Genomic DNA, 22,400 nt, shown 5'->3' on the forward strand with positions numbered 1-22,400 from the left:
GTTCAGCAGTCCTGGGCTCCCTCTCCCTCCCTGCTCTGACTCCTCTCCTCCTGCCAGGAGCTGGGGTGAGGGGCCTCGGGTCCTGCTGGGCTGTGGCTTATATCTTACCCCTTTCACCAGGCGCTGGTTTCTTGCAGGTGTGGATATAGTCTGGCTGTTGTCCTGTGTCTTCTGGTCTGTCTTTTAGGGATAGTTGTATTTGTTGTATTTTCAAAAATATATATGTTTTTGGGAGGAGATTCCCACTGTCCTACTCACGCCACCATCTTGGCTCCCCAGAATTTCTGTATAGCAAATTTAATATATCCAAAAATAAACCCTAATATTTTCTCCTAAATCTTACCATCTCTCATTTCTTTCCATTTGGTTAAAGTGAATCTATTTATCCATAACTTGGAACAATGATAATTACATGTTTCCTGACTTGTTTCTTTCCATTCCTTAAGTCCAATCCAACTACAAATCCAGTTGGTTCTACCTTCAGTTTACCTAGGATCTGACTACTACTTACTGCCTCCCACTTATGTGTGGGCTAAACCCCTCTGCAACCACATTATTCTTCCCTAGATGTTACATTTGTTTCATTCAAGAATAATCTTATTAATATGTATTAAGTCATGATACTGATATGTTAATAACCACATAATGGGTTTCCTTTCACTCAGAATAAGCAAAATATGTAATGTAAAGAGTTACAAAACTCCAACAGATCTCTTTCTTCAAGTCTATGAAATAATTTCATGTAATTTTTCCTCTTGCTCACACAACTCCAGCTTCATTCAACTCCCTGTAAATTTTGATAACCACCTTCCTTCCTTAGGAACTTTCTGTTGACCATTTCTTCTAGTGAGGATCCTATTTCCAGAGATATGCAGATACCAACGTTATTTGTTCCTTCACCTTGTCTTTGTCTTTATTTAAATACTTCCATTTCTGTGAGACCTTCCTTGACTCCCTTAATTTTTAAAATTACCTCCCAGCCGTTTTTAAAGGGCTTTAAAAATTAAAATTAAAAAGAGCTTCAAAATTAAAATAAAAAAAGGCATAAAAAAATTTTTCCATTGCCCTAACCACCAAATAGAATGAGGATCATTTTAAAATTTTGTTTCCTCATTATATTCTATCTTCCTACACTGTAGTGTAAAGTTTGTGAGTAGAGAGATTTTTGTCCTTTTTGTGCACTGCTAAATCCTTAGCACTTAGAAGAAAATTTATCTCTTATCTATTAAAACATCTATTTAAAACACCGTATGTGGATGTGGAATGATCTAGTTTTTTTCCTGTCTTAATATTTTATAACTTCTACTAATTTAAAGGCTAACTTTATCTGCAGCTTGTATAATTTTGTAGAAGATTATTTCTCCTTCTGTTTCATATCACTTCTAAGGATTTGCTGTATGTATAAATTGTCCTTTTGTTTTTTGTATTGTAAAATAGTTTTTAGTACAGAGTATTACATAAAGAGTAACATTATGGCTATCCAAATGTGCAATATCAGCATAGACAAGTATAATTTAATATTTGTGTTTTTCAATTTATTGTAGTTTTAATTTAATACTATACTCATCTCAAAGAGGAAGTAATTAGTTATCTTTTATGAAGTTTCTCTTGAAGAATTCTCTTTAGGATTCTGAGAGGTAACACCAGTACAAAACTGCGTACACTTGCAAAATAATGCTAATGCTACTCTTTATTTTCTTGTGTTATATAAGATTAGTGATATTCATCACATCAAGGCCAATAAACTTATTCATTTTGACCTTTATATATATCAAGGCCTTACTTCAAAACTTATAAAATGTTTTGAAACTAAGTTCTAAATAGATTTAGAAGCTACGAACACATGGATTGACTGTGGAAATTGCAAAATAATGTGCACAGTGAAAAATAAGGTCAGGATCGTGGCTAGCTTAAAGAAAGTTTCATATTTTGATAAATAGTTAACTTTAAAATATATATATTTATTTTATTTTTCAAAGTATGGTGATTCCCCTTTACTTAAATTTACCCATTTAAGAAATAGTAGTACTCCAATGGTTCAAATAAACATTATTTTTAAACAAAATCTCCTTTAGTAAGTTTATTGTAAATGTTACATATATTGAAACATTTTTACCAAAGATAAGTGAAGTTGTTACAATCTCTGAAGAAAGTATGATGGTTAGTTGTCACCCAATATGGGGTTTAAGAAAAACATCTTAGTGGATTCCTATATCCCACTTAAAGATTTGTTCACCTTCCTGAAAATTATGGTTTTAGCTATTAGGTTAATAGTAGCTCTTTTGCCCCATAGCCTGTAGAGAAAAATAATATATATTTACCTTTTTTGGATTTGTTAGTCCATACTTGAAAGTTAACAATAAATGAAATCTAATCAATAATATCTGAAATCAATAATAATGTTTACATATATTCTCACTACACCTATAAATTTCTTTTACCTCCACAAATTTGGATATATCCATAGGTAAATAGTGATTAAAACAACAATGTACATTATCTCAATTAGATCACATATATAAATTTGTAAAATTGAACAGATTATTAACATTAAAGGTATTTCCTTACCTTATAAATTGGTACAGTATTGTTTACTTGATGATGGATAAACAAAATATATGTCTCAGGGAGGGTGGAAAAAGATGGTGTGGGAAGTGAGGCAGAAACCTCCTCCAAATGAAATATAACACAAACATACAGCAAATACAGCTAATCCTGAAAGAGCAATCTGAAGACTGACAGACTACCTACATCTGGGGAAAACCTCACAGAAAAAGGTAAAGTAGCAAAGATGCCATCCAGTGGGATCCAATCTCTCCCCTACCCCAGCTCACAGGCAGGAGAAAGAGAAATGGAGTGGGAAGGGGGTAAAAGCCCAGTAATACTAAACATCCACCCCTGGAGATCTGCTCTGGAAGAAAAAAAACCCTCATTACATAGTGATCCGGAGATTAGAGGGGTTGGAAATCAAAGACAGGCAGAATTCTCAGAGAGACTGAGAACCCAGCCCATTGTGGAGGACAGGTATCCACAACAGGCTGCTCTAGGACAAAAGAAAGGTAGGCATTTTGAAAGACTTTCCAACAGTGAGAGGGGTGCTGATATAGCAAGGATTACACAGAGATTGCTGCTCAGGAGAAAGGACAGGTGGACAATATTGTCCAGGCACACTCAACCCAGAAGGTTGGGACTTTCAAGAGATTCAGGCACACCATTCCCTGGCTAGCAATGCAGTGCTAAGGACTCTCACTGTGATATGCAGCCTGCCACCCCTTCCTCCCAGCAGGCACTAGTCTACTCACCTGCTGACCCTGCCATTGTGCCGGAGCAGCCTTGCATGTGGCAGCTACAGGGACATAATGCCGAGGCACCTCCCTGCAAGCTTGGCCCACTGACTCTGGTAGTGGAAGCAGGCACTGTAGCCAGGAAGCAGGAAATAGCTCTTTCCTCCCAGCAGGTGCAGGTATCACTGGCCTGCAACCCCTGCCATTGCTCCAGGTGCTGAGCAGCTCCTGAGAGTAGAGCTTCTTGGCAATAGAGGGTGCCACCTAAACAAAGTTATTATTCCATAGTAATTATTAGAAATATGAAATGGCAAAAGAATCTGGTTCAAACCAAAATTCTACAAACATCAAGGAGAGGGATAACTGAAACTGAAATCACCAATTTTCTTGATAAAAAGTCTAAATAAAATTCATAAACCTGCTCATGGAGCTATAGAAAAGTATTCAAGATCTCAGGGAGGACTTCAAGAAGGAGATATAAATTTTGAAAAATACACTCTGAAATGAAATATACAATGGTGGGGTTTAAAAGCAGATTAGATGAAGTAGAGAATATGGTAAATGAAATAGAAATTAGAGAACAGGAATACAAAGAGGCTGAGGCACAGAGAGAAAAAAGGATCTCTAGGAATGAAAGAATAATAAGAGAGCTGTGTGATCAATCCAAATGGAACAATATTTATATTATAGGGGTACCAGAGAGGAAAAGAGAGAAAAAGGGATAGAAAGTATCTTTGAGGAGGTAATTGCTGAAAACTTCACCAATGTGGGGAAGGAGATAGTCTCTCAGGCCATGGAAGTGCACAGATCTCTCAACACAAGAGACCCAAGGAAGACAGCACCAAAACATATAATAATTAAAATGGTAAAGGTCAAGGACAAGGACAGAATATTAAAAGCAGCCAGACAGAGAAAAAAGATCATACAAAGGAAAACCCATCAGGCTATCATCAGACTTTTCAGCAGAATCCTTAAAGGCCAGAAGTGAGTGGCATGATATAGTTGATGCAATGAAACAGAAGGGCCTCAAACCAAGAATACTGTATCCAGCAAAATTAGCATTTAAATTTGAAGGAAGGATTAAACAATTACCAGATAAGCAAAAGCTGAGAGAATATACCTCCCACAAGCCATCTTTACAGTGTATTTTAAGGGGACTTCTATAGATGGAAGTGCTTCTAAGGCTAAATAACTGTCACCAGAGAAAATTAAACCACAGGAAAAGAAGTAGACTAAGTAATTACAAAGCAAATGTAAGTTTACACCAACTACAAAAAAAGTCAGTCAAGGGATACACAAAGAGAACATAATATGACACAATATGTAAAGAGTACAGGAGGAAGAAAAACAAGGGAGGAAAAAGGGAACCTTAATATTGTGTTTGAAATAGCATAATAAGCAAGTTAAGTTAGACAGATAGTAAAGAAGCTGCCCTTGAACTTTGGTAACCAAAAATCTAAAGCCTGCAGTGGCAATCAGTGCATATCTATTGATAATCACTCTAAATATAAGTGGAATGAATGCACCAATCAAAAGGCATACAGGAGGGACTGGGATTAAAGGTGGCAGTGTGAGAGGAGAGACAGAGGCTTCCTCCTAAAACCATATACCATTAGAAAATATAGTTGGTGCATCTAATCCTGAGAGAGCAACAGGAAAGAGGACTGTGTTAGACTGCATACCCCGGGAGAAAAGAGCAGACCTCACGGAACAGGGTAATGTACCAAAGCTGTGGCCAGGTGGGACACAAGCTCCTCCTCCACCCCATCTCACTGGTGGGAGGAAGAGAAACAGAGCATGGAGGGAGTGGAAGGACTGGGACTGCTAAATACCAAGCTCCGGAGATCTGCTCTGGGAGTACAAACTTACATTTCATGGTGCTTTCATGATACTCATGTGATTACAGGGTTGGAAAGCTAATACAGGCAGAATTCCTGGAGAGACTGAGATTCCCACCACTTGTGGAAATCAGGGATCCATATCCAGCTTCTCAGGGACAAAAGCTTATACCTGTGTGCACAGCCCACTGGTTCAGGCAGTGGAGACAGGCATAGCATCTGGGAAGCAGGAAATAGCTATTTCCTCCCCCAGGCACCAATACTGCTCCCCTGCAACCCCTGACATTTCTTCAGGGTTGGAACAACTCTAGAGAGTAGAGTTTCTGGACACTAGAGGGTGCCATATACAAATATGAAATGCCCAAGTAACCTGGCCCAGAGTAAAATTAATATAACTCCTAAGAAAGACCTAAATGACAAGGACCTTATGACTCTTCCTGAATGGGAGTTCAACATAAAAATCATCAACATGCTAATGGAGGTATGGAAAAATATGCAAGAACTCAGGAATGAATTCCAGTAGGAAATCCAATCATTGAAGAGCACAATGGAGGGTATTAAAAGCAGGTTGGATATGGTGGAGGAGATGATAAATGAAATAGAAACTAGAGAAGAGGAATACAAAGAAGCTGAGGCACAGAGAGAAAAAAGGATCTCTAAGAATGAAAGAATATTGAGAGAACTGTGTAATCAATCCAAACGGAACAATATTCACATTATGGGGATACAAGAAGAAGAAGAAGAGAGAGAAAGGAAGAGAAAGTGTCTTTGAGGAGGTAGTTGCTGAAAACTTCCCCAATCTGGGGAAGGAGATAGTCTCTCAGGCCATGGAAGTGCAACATCTTCCAACACAAGGGACACAAGGAAGACAACACTAAGACATATAATAATAAAATTGGCAAAGATTAAGGGTAAGGACAGACTATTAAAAAGAGCCAGAGACAGAAATAAGATCACATACAAAGGAAAGCCCATCAGGCTAACATCACACTTCTCAGCAGAAACCTTACAGGCCAGAAGGGAGTGGCATGATGTATTTAATGCAATGAAGCAAAGGGGCCTGGAACCAAGATTACTTTATCCAGCAAGATTATCATTTAAATTTGAAGGAGGGATTAAACAATTTACAGATAAGCAAAAACTGAGAGAATTTACTTCCCCCAAACCATTTCTACAGTCTATTTTGGAGGGACTGCCATAGATGGAAGTGTTCCTAAAGTTTAATAGCTGTCACCAGAGGTTAATAAAACCACAGTAAAGAAAGTAGAATAGTAATTACTAAGCAAATGCAAAATTAAACTAACTATCCCCAAAGTCAATCAAGGGATAGACAAAGAATACAGAATATGATACCTAAGACATAAAGAATGGAGGAGGAAGAAAAAGGAGGAGAAAAAGAAAAGAAACTTTAGATTGTGTTTGCAACAGCATATTAAGTGAGTTAAGATAGAATCTTAGATAGTAAGAAAATTAACCCTGAACCTTTGGTAACCATGAATCTAAAGCCACAATTTGGCAGTAAGTACATACCTATGGATAATCACCCTAAATGTAAATGGACTGAATGCACCATCAAAAAGACATAGAGTCAGTGAATGGATAAAAGAACAAGACCCATTTATATGCTGCCCACAAGAGACTCACTTTAAACCCAAAGACATACACAGACTAAAAGTGAAGGGATGGAAAAAGTTATCCATGCAACTAACAGAGAGAAAAAATCAGGAGTTGCAGTACTTGTATCAGACAAAATAGACTTCAAAACACAGAAAGTAACAAGAGACAAAGAAGGGTATTAAATAATGATAAAGGGATCAATCCAACAAGAAGGTATAACCATTATAAATATATATGCTCCCTCCCAACACAGGAGCACCCACATATGTGAAACAAATACCAACAGAATTGAAAGGGGGAGTAGAATGCAATGCATTCATTCTAGGATACTTCAACACTCCACTCACTCTGAAGGACAGATTAACCAGACAGAAGATAAGTAAGGAGACAGAGGCACTGAACAATGCAATAGAACAGATGGACCTAAAAGAGATCTACAGAACTCTACACACAAAAGCAATAAGTTATACATTCTTCTAAAGTACAGATGGAACATTTTCAAGAATGGATCATATACTAGGCCACAAAAAGAGCCTCAGTAAATTAAAAAAGATTGAAATTGTACCAACTGGTTTCTCAGACCACAAAGGTATGAAACTAGAAATAAATGACACAAAGAAAAAGAAAAATTGCACAAAAACATGGAGGTTTCACAACATGCTCCTAAATAACCAATGACTCAATGACCAAATAAAAACAGAGATCAAGCAATATATGGAGACAAATGACAAGAATAATTCAACACCGCAAAAATCTGTGGGATGCAGCCAAGGCCATGCTAAGTGGAATGTATATTGCAATACAGGTCTACCTCAGTAAAGGAGAACAATCCCATATGAGCAGTCTCAACTCACAATTAATGAAACTAGAAAAAGAACAGCAAATGAGGCCCAAAGTCAGTAGAAGGAGGGACATAATAAAGATTAGAGCAGAAATAAATAAAATTGAGAAGAATAAAACAGTAGAAAGAATCAATGAAAGCAAGAACTAGTTCTTCGAGAAAATAAACAAAATAGATAAACCCCTAGTCAGACTTATCAAGAAAGAAAGAGAGTCTATACACATAAACAGAATCAGAAATGAGAAAGAAAAAATCACTAAGGACACCACAGAAAAACAAAGAACTATTAGAGAATACTATGAAAAATTATATACTAACAAACTGGACAACCTAGAAGAAATGGACAACTTTCTAGAAAAATACAATCTTCCAAGGCTGACCAAGGAAGAAAGACAAAATCTGAAAAGACCAATTACCAGCAACAAAATTGAGGTGGCAATGAAAAACCTATCTAAGAAAAAAAACCACTGGACCAGATGGCCTCACCACTGAATTTTATCAAAAATTTAATGAATACCTAATACCCATTTTGCTTAAAGTTTTCAAAAAAAATAGAAGAGGAGGGAATACTTCCAAACTCATTCTATGAGGCTAGCATTACTCTAATACCAAATCCAGGCAAAGAAACCACAAAAAAGAAAATTACAGACCGATATCACTCATGAACATAGATGCAAAAATACTCAATATTAGCAAACCAAATTCAAAAATACATCAAAAGGATCATCTATCATGATCAAGTAAGATTTATGCCAGGGATGCAAGGATGGTACAACATTCTAAAATCCATCAACATCATCCACCACATCAACAAAAAGAAGGACAAAAACCACATAATCATCTCCGTGGATGCTGAAAAAGAATTTGACAAAATTTAACATCCTTTCATGATAAATAGTCTCAACAAAATATGTATAGAGGGCAAGTACCTGAAAATAATAAAGGCCATATATGAAACCCACAGCCAACACTATACTTAACAGCGAGAAGCTGAAAGCTTTTCCTTTAAGATTGGAAACAAGACAAGGAATCCCACCCTCCCTACTTCTATTCAACCTAGTACTGGAGGTCCTAGCCACGGCAATCAGGCAACACAAAGAAATAAAAGGCATCCAGATTGGTAAGGAAGAAGTTAAACTGTCCCTGCTTGCAGATGACATGATATTGTACATAAAAAACCCTAAAGACTCCACTCCAAAACTACTAGATCTAATATCTGAATTCAGCAAAGTTGCAGGATACAAAATTAATACACAGAAATCTGTGGCATTCCTATACACTAACAATGAACTAGCGAAAGAGAAACCGGGAAAACAATTCCATTCACAATTGCATCTAAAAGAATAAAATACCTAGGAATAAACCTAACCAAGAAAGTGAAAGACCTATACTCCACAAACTAGAAGACACTCCTGAGACAAATTAAAGAAGATACCAATAAATGGAAACATATCCCATGCTCATGGATAGGAAGAATTAATATTGTCAAAATGGCCATCCTGCCTAAAGCAATCTATAGATTCAATGCAATTCCTATCAAAATACCAACAGCATTCTTCAACAAACTAGAGAAAATCATCCTAAAACTGATATGGAACCACAGAAGACCTCGAATAGCCAAAGCAATCCTGAGAAGGAAGAATAAAGCAGGAGGAATTATGCTCCCCAACTTCAAGCTCTACTACAAAGCCACAGTAATCAAGACAATTTGGTACTGGCACAAGAACAGAGCCACAGACCAGTGGAACAGAATAGAGAGTCCAGATATTGACCCAAACACATATGGTCAATTAATATATGATAAAGGAGCCATGGACATACAATGGGGAAATGACTGCCTCTTCAACAGTTGGTGTTGGCAAAACTGGACAGCTACATGCAAGAGAATGAAACTGGATTATTGTTTAACTCCATACACAAAAGTAAACTCAAAATGGATTGAAGACTTGAATGTAAGTCATGAAACCATAAAACTCTTAGAAGACCACATAGACAAACATCTACTGAATATAAGCATGAGCAACTTCTTCCTGAACCCATCTCCTTGAGAAAGGGAAACAAAAGCAAAAATGAACTCATGGGACTATGTCAAACTAAAAAATTTTTGTATAGCAAAGGACATCATCAACAAAACAAAAAGCCATCCTACAGTATGGGAGAATATATTTGTAAGTGACATATCCATCAAAGGGTTAACATCCAAAATATATAAAGAACTTACACACCTCAACACCCAAAAAGCAAATAACCCAATTAAGAAATGGGCAGAGGATATGAAGAGATGGTTCTCCAAAGAAGAAATTCAGATGGCCAACAGACACATGAAAAGATGCTCCACATCACTAATCATCAAATTAAATGCAAATTAAAACCACAGTAAGATATCACCTCAACCAGTAAGGATGGCCAGCATCGAAAAGACTAAGACCAACAAATGTTGGTGCGGATACAGAGAATAGGGAACCCTCCTAGACTCCTGTTTGGAATGTAAGCTAGTTCAACCATTGTGGAAAGCAATATGGAGATTCCTCAAAAAACTAAAAATAGAAATACTATTTGACCCTGGAATCCTACTCCTTGGAATATACCCAAAGAATACAACTTCTCAGATTCAAAAAGACATATGCACTTCTATGTTTATCACAGCAGTTTTTACAGTAGCCAAGAAATGGAAGCAACCTAAGTGTCCATCAGTAGATGAATGAATAAAGAAGAGATGGTACATATATACAATGGAATACTATTCAGCCATAGAAAGAAACAAATTCTACCATTTGCAACAACTTGTATGGAGCTGGGGGACATCATGCTCAGTGAAATTAGCCAGGCGGAGAACGACAAATGCCAAATGATTTCCCTCATTTGTGGCATATAGCAATGAAGCAAAACTGAAGGAACAAAATGGCAGTAGACTCACAGACTCCGAGAATGAACTAGTAGTTACCAAAGGGGAGGGGTGTGGGAGGGTGGGTGGGAGGGAGGAAGAAGGGGATTGAGGGGTATTATGTTTAGTACACATGGTTTGGGGGATCACGGATTGAACAGTGTACCACAGAGAAGAAACATAGTGGATCTCTGGCATCTTGCTGCACTGATGGACAGTGACTGCATTGGGGTATGGGTGGGGATTTGATAATATGAGTAAATGTAGTAACCACATTGTTTTTTCATGTGAAACCTTCGTAAGAGTGTATATCAATCATACCGTAATAAAAAATAAAAATAAAAAACAAAAACAAAAGGCATACAGTTAAAGAATAGATAGAAAGCAAGACCCTTCTATATAGTGCCTACAAAAGACTCACTCCAAACCCAAAGACATATACAAACTAAAAGTGAAGGGATGGAAAAAGATATTTCATACAATTAATAGAAAACAGCAGGAATTGCAGTACTTGGATCAGAGAAAAAAGACTTCGAAACAATGAAAGAAACAAGAGACAAAGACATTACATAATGATAAAGCAATGTTTGCATTGCTCACATCCAGGAAATCTACCTTCCCAGTTTCATGAAAATTAGCATTTCAGTATTTGGAAAGCTAATCAATATATCCCCAGTGCCTACAGAACTCTTCTCTACATCACTTTCTTGCTTCTTCATCTCCTTTCTCCAATATTTCAAAACAAAGAGAAAGAACATCTCTGTACAAGTCGGTTTAAATAATTATAATCAATAGACTTACTCTATCATATATTTTTATTATGAACCACATATTTTAAATTTTAAATTTTAAATGTCATTGATGAATTGATGGTTAAAAATTTTGTTTTATTTTACATATTGCACTTTTTTGTCTCTGACATTATGCTAGGCATAAAAATGTTTCAATAGTAATAAAATATTAAGAATTAGAATTTAGAGATTACATTCCAATGGAAATGCCTTCATTTTATATGAGTCTTATATGCACAGCCAAATACTGGGAGGGGAGAGATGAAATGTCCATATTGCACATTTAGGCAGTGTTATGGCAGGTAAAGGAACTTGAATTTTCTTATCAACAAATATTCATAAAGTACCTAGTCCTCTATTTGCTAATGTTCTAGACCACAATTACCATCTTTGGTAGTTGCTTATTCCAAATGCCACATCACTGTACTGGTAGTTTTCATGATTTAGATAGAAGTAAAGAACAGGATCAAGAAGGAAGAAGAGAGAGCATAATAATAATTAAAATATCATCCTTCTCCTCATCCCTTTCATTCTGTTAGTTTCTCGGTATTTAGATGTTGAGATGAAAAGAAATCGTACTCCCAGTATCATTTTGCTTTATCACTTCATTTGTGCCATCCCACTTAAACTACTACTGGTAATTTCCTTGGTAAAGTAACAGCCTTCAATATAATAATCTTAACCCCAGGCATTGTGTTTAGGTTCCTTAGTATTTAAAGTAATTTTGTTTGGACACATAGCAGATACCAGAAACTCAACATTTTGAGTGTTGCAAATGGAAAAAGGGAATGAATTGTCTCTTAAAAAGTATGAATGGATTTTTAATCATCATGCTAAATACTGTCACACATTTATCCCTTGAATTTTTACAATCCTCAAAACAGAACTATGATTGTCATTGTTAAAGGAGGAATAAAACATTAAAGAGATAAGGCAGTAGTCTTTTGAAGATTACAGAGTTTATAGATTAGGTATGATCATAGTTCTTCATTGTTGATTTTTCTACAAACCTAATGCTCTTTGTGTTATGCCATTAGGGATACTTGCTAATAAAAAGAATTAGGAAGGAATTAAAGCCTCTCCCATGGGGCAAAGAAGTCAGGGTTAAAAGAATTCCAGTTAATGAAGTAATAAGAAGTAGAAGTTTACGTATTATTTCATCTGGATTGTACATTAGTTTTATGTGCAAGGATGTGGTATAATGGCAATAAAGATTAGAGGAGAGTAAACCAACTTTGAAAAAAAACAATAATATGAATCTTTTAAATGTTTTAAAATAATCTATGTGTAAGATAAATTCTAGCCAAAATAAGCAGGCAAAGAGAGGCAACAAAGGGCTAGGTAGTTTATTTGAACGCAAATACTCGGGCGTGATTTCCCCAGTCTATAGAAATGGAGGCTGGGGAATTAGCACGTAAGTAGACAGGCAGAGAGTTTTTAAAGAAAATGGAGGGAGGCAGAGCTTAGGTTTACAGTGGCATGAGGATTGGCTAACCTAAGGCACATTTTTCAGGTTGGGAGGGGGCAACAGCCGGGGACTTTGGCACGTCATCAGTGTCCTATGTGCTTGCTCCTCCCATCAGTGCCCCTAGCCTTACATTTCAGACTTTTGGTTATAATGGGTGCCAACTCGATCTGGCTACTTCCAGCTGAGGAGGGGTGATGTGTGTGTGGGGGTTAAGCCTGACTGATGGCTGGAGGCTCAGTCAGGAGGGGTGAGTACTTGTACAGCAACAGTTGATTGATTTTTATGTGTGTCATTTCTGCTATGCGCTGTTGAAGGAACTTAAAAACACATGGACCAATAAGGAGTATGAAACAGATTGCTGCAACAGGGCCGAGAAGAGGCACTAACCAGTCTATAATAGGTGATTGAAACTAGCTGTAGGGGTTATTACCTGATATGCCAGTTCCCTGGAGTTCTTTTTTTAGTTCTTGCAGTTTGTGAACATTCTGCTCTGCAAGTCTCGACTCATTGATATATTAACAACACTGTTCTCAGAGGAATAGACAGGTTCCTCCCTTCTCTGCAGTAAGGAGGTTAAAAGTGTAGTGGTTTTCGAGGGTTACTTGGACCAAGGAGGTGACTTGCCTCCGGAGGGATGCCAGAAAGGCTGCTGATGCTTGGACAGCTACCTCAAGCCATCATTCTAGTTTTTCTAGGGCTGTAATACTGTAACCTAGGGCACCAGTGCTCACTCCCAAGGCTAGAATGGAGGAAGTGAGGGAGATCCCCACCACTAAAGGCAGGATTGCTCTCTTGTGATGGGATTCTAAGGCCCAGGAGTTGGTGAACTCAGCTCCCCCATACAGGCAAGAAGCATTTGCAAAGTTGGTTTCGTATAGGGTCCCATTGCACTACAGGAAAGTGCCTGGTGGGGAGCAGAGAAAGGAAGGCTGCTTGTAGTGATGTCTTGAGGTTACATTTGCTTCATGTGTTTTGAATAACAGTACTTCAGCAATAAGTTTGGGCTTTGAGGGAGGGCTTGGGGGGCAGGGTAGGCTCTCTCTTGATGGTATCTGAACTGCCACCACAGAGGTTTCTATAAGGGAAGTGCAGAGGAAGCATTGTGTCAAGGATGTATTGGGGAGGGTGTGTCGGAATAAATCTAGCCCCTCTTGCAGGAGACTTAACCAAGAAAAGGCAAGCCTTTTGTTGTATGTGAGTCTGTAGGTGGATTTCTTTGGTTTTAAAGGCCTGTTCTACTTCTTTGAGATATTTGGGGGTACTTACCTCTAGGTAAGTCTGGCAGGGGTATGCTTGAAAATTATTTAAATAAACACCTCCTGTAATGCCCTCATTCCAGCGATTATGTAAGGGGTCCTTGATGTTTAAATACCTCTTTGCCCAGGGTGCCCAGTGTTGAAAAGTAAGCATATGGCAGCTATCGCCCAAGTGACCTTCTACCATCCAATTCATGACACAGGAGGCCCAGGGGCACCCAAAACTTTATTTGTCCCACTGTGTTCTGCACTTTCGTGTTTGCTGAAAGGTGAAGCAGAGGGCCATGTGGGTAGGTGTCTCTCCATCAGGGTACCAAACTTAGTTAAGAGGGAGGGCAATTACGGGCTGACAATTGTCAACTTCACAAAAGGCTGTCCCAATCATATCTTCTACCCGCCCATTTTTTTATGGTGTATTGCTGGGTGGCTTCAAATCGATACCTGACAGGAGAGGGTGAGGCTACTCCACTATGTAGGAGGCAGAGTAGGATGAGGAGCCCCTTGGAGTTGGATCCATAGAGGTCCAACTTATTCTGCTTGCCAAACATCATTGGGAAGGGGGGCTCTTTTTAGTCAGGAAATATGGTACCATGCAGGGTGTCCTGATAGTTTGCCAGCAGTGGGGGTTGTGAGGATTACAGTGTATGGTCCTGTCCAGCGAGACTGGAGCGATTGAGGCTGGAGTTCTTTTAGAAGTACCTCATCTCCTGGCTGAAGGAGATCCCTGTCCTCTGAGTTGTCAGACAAACATGGGCTGGGGTAGGAGCTAGTCTATGTGTTCTCTGAGAAGATGTCTCAACAGTGAAAAATAAGGAAGGTAGGAGGCTAAAGGAGGAGAGGCAGCAGGAAGGCTTGTGTTCAGTAAGAAGGGCCTGCCATACATCAGCTCAAATGCGTTTAGCCCAACAGGTTCCCAAGGGCAGCACATAGTCAAGCGAGAGCGATGGGGAGAAGATCGGGCCACGAGAGCTTTATCTCTAGAGACAGCTTAGTTAATTGGTCCTTTAGGAGACCGTTAGCCCTTTCAACTTTACCTGACGATTGGGAGTGATAGGGTATATGGAGGTTCCAGGTGATGTTGAGAGCCTCGGCTGTTAGTTGAGTGACCCGAGAGATGAAAACAGGCCCGTTGTCTGACTGTAGCAAGGCAGGCAGGTCAAAACAGGGGATGATATGCACCACCAACATCTGTGTCACTACTGAGGCTGTTTCTTGGCTGGTGGGGAAGGTTTCAATCCACCCTGAAAAGGTATCAACCAGAACTAGTAAATACCAGAGCTTTTTATGCTTAGGCATGTGGGTGAAATCGACCTGCCAATCTTGTCCTGGGATTTTTCCTCTCATCTGGTAGAGGGCCACCCGGGTTTTCAGAGCACCTTGAGACATGATGCTATGACAAGTAGTGCAGGTTTGGTGCACCTGATTTATGGCCTTGCGGAGACTGTAAGGGGGCAAATATGGGGGAGAGAAATCGGTGCATGGCCTCCGACCCGATGTGTAGGAACTGATAAATTTTGGATATGGTATCTCTGCCTTGGGTTTGGGGGAGGGCAATTCATCCCCCAAGATATATCCATCCCTGATCTCCTAACACACCCCCTTGATGTAAGAGCAGTTGCCATTCATCATCAGGGTATTGGGGCAGTAGAGAGGAGGAAATACACAGCACAGAGGGTGGGCTAGACCCCGATGTTAACTGATCCGCCATGGCATCTGCCAATGCATTACCTCTGGTTACCAGATCATTTCCAGTCTGATGTCCTTTACAATGCATGATGGCCACCTCCTTGCTGTCCTGTAGGGCCTACAGCAGGCAGCTGATAGCCCTGCTGTTGATGATTGGGGTTCCCTTGGTGGTAAGGAAGCCCCTTTCCTTCCAAATCGCAGCATGAGTGTGTGTAATTAGGAAGGCATATTTAGAGTCAGTGTAAATTGTGGCCCTCTTCCTGGCTGCCAGCTGTAATGCCCGGATAAGAGCTACTAATTCAGCTTCTTGGGAGGTGGTCCTAGATGGGAGTAGGTTTGCTTCTATCACTTGCGACAGAGTCACTACTGCATAGGGTGCCTTTCACACCCCATCACTCCCCTTCACTGAGCTTCCGTCTACAAAAAAGGTCAAGTCAGGATTTTTGAGGGGCATGTCTTGTAGGCCCTCTCTAGGTTTTCTAAGAGCTTCTACAATCTCTACACAGGAATGAGTGGGCTGATCTGCCTGATTGCTGATGGGAAGCAAGGAGGCTAGAGAGACTCCTTACAGGGGTGTAAGGGGTGGAGAGACGTGTAAGGGGTGGAGAGACGTGTAGGGTTACCTGTGGATGTTCAATAAATAGGAGGTGGAATTCTTGTACCCTTGAAGGACTCAAGGAGGCCAGGGATTTATGACTCAAGATCTTGTAAACAGTGTGGGGATTACACAGTAATGGGCTGTTGGAGCATTAATTTCAGGGCTTCTCGGGCCAGACTTCCCGCAGCTGCCAGGGCTCAGAGGCAAGGCTGCCACCCTCTGGCGATGGCATCCAACTGTTTGGAGAGAAAGGCAATGGGACAGCACCCCAGCCCCACGGGCTGTACCAGCACTCTGGTGGCCACTCCTGCTCTCTCTGCTGCATATAAGGTAAAGGGCTTAGTTAAGTTGGGGAGCATCAATGGGAGGGATGAGAGCAACGCATTCCACAACTGATTGAAAGCAGAAGCTACTTCAGTGGGTGAAGTTAGCAGCCCAGTAGGAGTCTCTGTAGCAGCCGCATAGAGTGGTCTGGCCAGAAGGGCAAAGTTAGGCACACAGTGTCTGAAAAATCCCACTAATCCTAGAAAGGATAGTATCTCAGCTCCTGAAGTAGGTGGCAGGAGAGCTTTAATCGCAGCTGCTCAGTCTGCCATTAAGGCCCTAGTGGTGGGAGTTAGAGTTAGCCCGAGGTATGTAACTTGGGGTACAGATAGCTGTGCTTTGGCAGGGGATACTCTGTATCCCATGTCTGCCAGGAAATTAAGAAGAGATGTGGTGTCTAGAACTGAGGCTTCTTTTGAGGGGCTGCAAAGTAAAAGATCATCTACATATTGGAGGAGAGTACTCTCGCCCATTGAATGTTGCAAGAGATCTTCTGCCATGGCCTGTCCAAAAAGATGGGGGCTACCTCTAAAACCTTGAGGTAGAACTGTCCAGGTCAACTGTCTAGATTGACAGGTGTCAGGGTCTTCCCACGTGAAGGCAAGTAGCGGCTGCGATTCTGAGTGGAGAGGTATAGTGAAAAAGGCATCTTTAAGGTCCAGGATAGTAAAATGAGAGGTACCAGATGGGACCTGAGACAAAAGAGTATATGGGTTAGGCACTACTGGGTGTAAGGGAATAACAGCCTCATTAATTATTTGGAGGTCCTGAATGAGGTGATATGCTCCAGAAGGCTTTTTCACCAGCAAGATGGGAGTATTGCCTGGAGAGTTAGTCGGTACTAAAAGCCCTTGTGAGAGTAGATGATTAATAATAGGCTGTAGTCCCCTTCGGTGAGCCTGGGAAATAGGAAATTGAGGCCGAGAAGGGAAGCAGAATGGGTCTTTAAGGCGTATTAAAACTGGGGTGTGGTGGGTTGTCACCACGGGGGTGGAGATGTCCCACACGACTGGACTGACAGCAGTCCAGGGAGTTGGGAGACTCAGGTCTCTCTTGTCTAACTCTCCTTCACCTACTAGAACAATGAGGGAGTTTCTGGCATCCTGTAAGCATTTAAAAGGTGGGAGGGAAATAAGAGGCTCCTAACTTATAGAGCAAATCCCATCCTAACAGAGGGGTAGGACAGGAAGGCATGATTAGAAAGGAATGAGTAAACAGGATGCTTTGAAAAGTGCAGGCTACTGGGCCCATCTCTAAAGGTTTGGAGGAGGTTCGAATGACCCCAACTACAAAGACCTTGGCAGGGTATAAAGGCCCTTTAAAGGAGGGGAGAACAGAGTAGGTAGTCCCCATGTCCACCAAAAGGAGATGGGCTTACCCGCTACCCACAGCTTAGCCCTGGGTTCAGCGAGGGTGATCAGGGTGTCTGAGTCGAGGCGTCTTCAATCTTCAAGGATTCCCAGTAGGTCTAAAGGGTAGTCCTTTGAGGGTATCTGCCCCCCACAGGGCTCTGTTGCTGGGGGAGGACCACCCCCTAGTGGACAGTCTACTTTCCAATGACCTCACTTACCAGAGCTGGGGCACAGTTTGGTCGGTTTGCATGTGTTGGGGCACTTCTATGCCCAGTGCCCTTCTTCACTGCATTGAAAGCAAGGGCCCAGAGGTTCGAGTCAATCTTCAGGGACACCCCAACGATCTCCATGAGCCGGCCGCAGAGCAGCTGTTATGGCACAAGTTTGTTCTGCCATTCGGGCATCTGACCTCCTCTCGCTCTCATCCTCTCGGGCATGAAAAACTTTAAATGCCATATCTACCAGGTCTCCTAGAGGGGTCTGGGGACCATCCTCAGCCTTTTTAAGCTTGTGCCTGATGTCGGGAGCTGACTGAGTTATAAAATGCATGGCCAGGAGAGAGTAACCTACCGCTGAGGCTGGGTCAATCTTAGTGATAGCTCCCAGAGTTTCTTTTGGGTGCTTGAGGAATTCTGATGTGTTTTCATCAGGTTTCTGGGTAATTTCTCTAAGCTTATCATAATTGATAGATTTTTGGGCAGTTGAGTTCATACCTGCCAATAAGTAGTGAACCATGTGATCCTGGCATGCTTCACCTTCGGAAGAATTATAATCCCATAGGGGTTCTTGTAGAGGAATGGCTTCTCTGCCCACAGGTTCCTGCTCCTCTGTGGCATGGGCCTCATTGGCACAGTGCTTTGCTGCTGATGTGACATGGTCATATTCCTCCGGGGTTAGAGTGGTTTGGAGGACTACATGTACATCGTGCCAGGTGAGCTTGTAAACTCCAGTAAGATATTTAAACTGTTTGGTGAACATTACAGGGTTGGAGGAAAAGGACTCCAATCACTGCTCTACTTGGGACAAGTCTGCCAGGGAAATGGGAACATGAATCTGCACTACCCCTTCAGCCCCCGCTACCTCCCTCAGAGGAGCTATCACATGAGCCTGAGACCACTGTGACTTAGAGTGGGTTAGGGGAGGGCTAGACCATTTGGGCACCACCCACGGTGAGTAAGACGGCGGCGGGTTTGAAGGAGGGGATGGAGGAGGCGACCTTGGTAGTGGGGGATACAACCTTGAAGGCAGGGGACTAGGATATGGGGGAGATTTATCTGAAGTGGAGTCGGCACCTATGGAGCAAAATAGTGGCATGACTGGAAGAGAAGGGGAACAAGGCAGAGGAGAGACTGGAAGAGAAGGAGAACAAGGTGGAGGAGAGACTGGAAGAGAAGGAGAACAAGGTGGAGGAGAGACTGGAAGAGAAGGAGAACAAGATAGAAGAGAGACCAGAAGAGAAGGGGAACAAGGTGGAGGAGAGACCAGAAGAGAAGGAGAACAAGATAGAGGAGAGACCAGAAGAGAAGGGGAACAAGGTGGAGGAGAGACCAGAAGAGAAGGAGAACAAGATAGAGGAGAGACCAGAAGAGAAGGAGAACAAGGTGGAGGAGAGACCAGAAGAGAAGGAGAACAAGGTGGAGGAGAGACTGGAAGAGAAGGAGAGCAAGATAGAGGAGAGACCAGAAGTGAAGGAGAACAAGATAGAGGAGAGACCAGAAGAGAAGGAGAACAAGATGGAGGAGAGACCAGAAGAGAAGGAGAACAAGGTGGAGGAGAGACTGGAAGAGAAGGAGAGCAAGATAGAGGAGAGACCAGAAGTGAAGGAGAACAAGATAGAGGAGAGACCAGAAGAGAAGGAGAACAAGGTGGAGGAGAGACTGGAAGAGAAGGAGAGCAAGATGGAGGACATGAACAATGAGGAAGGGAGCCGGCCCCCGCTGTGGGCCTGGAAGAGTGGGAAGGGGGGTAGCTGAGATCCTCCAACAAGTCCATCACAGAAGAGCCTCCCAGTAATAGGAGTGGTAGAGATTGGTGGTCCTTGGCAGAGGCCTGGGCTAACAAAACTTGGGAAGGAGAACACTTACCACATAGATCTGGACGGGTGCACAAAGTCCAAAAGGCCTGTACATATGGGATTTCACTCCACTTTCTGCTCTGGTGGCAATAATTAGTTAAATCAGTGAGGAGGCCAAAATCAAAAGTTCCCTCAGGGGGCCAGCAAGATTGATTGTCCAAGAGATACTGAGGCCAGGCCTGAGAGCAAGAGAAGACTAACTTCTGTTTGCAAACTTTCCAGGACAAATATAGAGTAGCTAAATGAGAAGTGAGACACCGCAATGGGGTCTGGGCCTCTGCTTTTGAGGGCTGGTTCCCCATGTCTGCACCACTTCCCAACTAATCCTGCTGAGAGGAGAGCCCAGCGTCCCAAGTGCACCAAGTCAGGGGAGACGGCCTGGGAGCCTGGGTGAGGGACATCTTCCACACTTCAGGGCCAGGGTCGAGTATCCCGGATACTCGCAAGGTATGGGCTGAATACCCAAGAACGGAATAGGTGAAATGGAGTTAGGAGGGGAAGCAGACCGGGGGAAACTGAGGGACTCACCAGAAAATAGTCCATACAGCGGAGAGCAGGCTGAGGTCCCGGGTCGGGAAGGAGGGGGCGGGGCAGCCAGTGGCCAGTCGTGGCCTTGTGCTCATGCTCCTTCCCAGGTTTTGGCACCAAATGTAAGATAAATTCTAGCTGAAATAAGCAGGCGAGGAGAGGCAACAAAGGGCTAGGTAGTTTATTTGAACGCAAATACTCGGGTGAGATTTCCCCAGTCTATAGAAATGGAGGCTTGGGAATTCGCATGTAAGTAGACAGGCAGCGAGTTTTTAAAGAAGGTAGGGGGAGGCAGAGCTTAGATATACAGCAGCGCGAGGATTGGATAGCCCAAGGCACATTTTTCAGGTTGGGAGGAGGCAACAGCCGGGGATTTGGGCACGTCATCAGTGTCCGATGTGCTTGCTCCTCCCATCAGTGCCCCCAGCCTTCCACTATGTATCCCAAAGTTAAGAGAATATAAAAACATATTGGAAACAATGGAAGGTATAGGTGGGTCATAATTTTCATCAATGAGAACTCAGTCTGTGATTTAAATAAAATTTTGGATTTGTAAGGGCTGTTTAATTACACTGCACATGGATGAGAATTTGAGGGAGATTAAAAAGAAATTAAAGAAGATCCAGATTGGACCAGTATACTATAGGAACCTAGAAACTTTTCATAGCCAATTCTGGGTCATAGTTTTATCCTTACCTTAATAAGAAACAGTGAAAATTTAAAATAAGATTTTGGCATCTGAGTGCATGAGAATGTGCATGTTTATACGAGAAAGTGACTCTGTCCGATGTAAGTTAAGATTTTTTTTTGAATAATCTTAAAGAAAGCCTGGAAAAATTGTCATTTTAAAGCTACAGGCAGTTTTTGCCTTCTCAGAAGTAAAGACTTGAACTTGCCTCTGTAGTAGGTTATCATTTTGTTAAGAAAAACAAACATGCCAAAAAAGTAAAGCTGATGTTGAAGGTAAGAAATAAAAAAAAAAGTAAATAAGCTGGTAAAGTCTAGAAGATTTCAAACATATATTTTATCCATGTTAACTAAAAAATGAACAATTAATTTCATAAGTTGTTTAGTTTATAATTTATATTTTAATTGTATTCTAGAATGGCATGTTTATGCAACAAAACTCATTATTTCTTAGAATATATTTTGCATCAATTGACTATGAGCAGTACTTTTTCTAATATGCTCATTCCTCATTTAGTTATACTTTATAATAGCACAAGGAAGTGGCAACATTCACAGAGCTTTTATGAAGCACAGTGCAACCCCTGACTACAACTCATCCCGTTTATAAATACTTGTTTTTTGCACTAGTATTTCAAAATTCATCAAGGACCAAACTAAAACTAAGAGGCCAGTAATAGTAACAGAACCTTTCACATATCTGTTTTGGGTCACTTTGTAACTTTATTCCTAATACAAGAGTTAAGAACAATATGAGTCTAATTATAAGTAGTTTGACTTTGTGACTAAAGTTTTTATTAAATCTAAGTAGTGTACAATTTCCAATCTACAGAACTAATTTTGAATGTCAGACTAATGAGGATTTAATGAGGGAAAAAATGCTAAAAAATAGCTGACTATAAATATCATGTTTACTGTTTTGTAGTGTAATTACCACATTCAAAACATTCAAGTTTCTCTTTATAAAAGGAGATATACATAAAATGCTTTCTTATTTAGTGTTGATGTATAACCTTTCTATTACCTTTTATTTCTAGTTATTATCCACACTAAGTATATTAAAATCAGAAAACCACATACAGTTAATGATGATGATCTTTAAAATCATTTTTAATAAGGAATGTAGATTAGAGAATAAGTAGTATAATTCCAGAGAACACTGCTTTGACATA

General features: G+C 40.9%; 1 pseudogene; it reads right to left on the reverse strand.

Annotated features, from left to right (window-relative positions):
• The window catches only part of LOC108408713 (Y-box-binding protein 1 pseudogene), a 42,091-nt pseudogene extending 23,277 nt beyond the window's left edge, over positions 1–18,814 (reverse strand).
• Between the last annotated feature and the right edge of the window lie 3,586 nt (positions 18,815–22,400).

Source organism: Manis javanica, chromosome 9 (assembly GCF_040802235.1).
Source record: "Manis javanica isolate MJ-LG chromosome 9, MJ_LKY, whole genome shotgun sequence".
Lineage (NCBI taxonomy): Eukaryota > Metazoa > Chordata > Mammalia > Pholidota > Manidae > Manis > Manis javanica.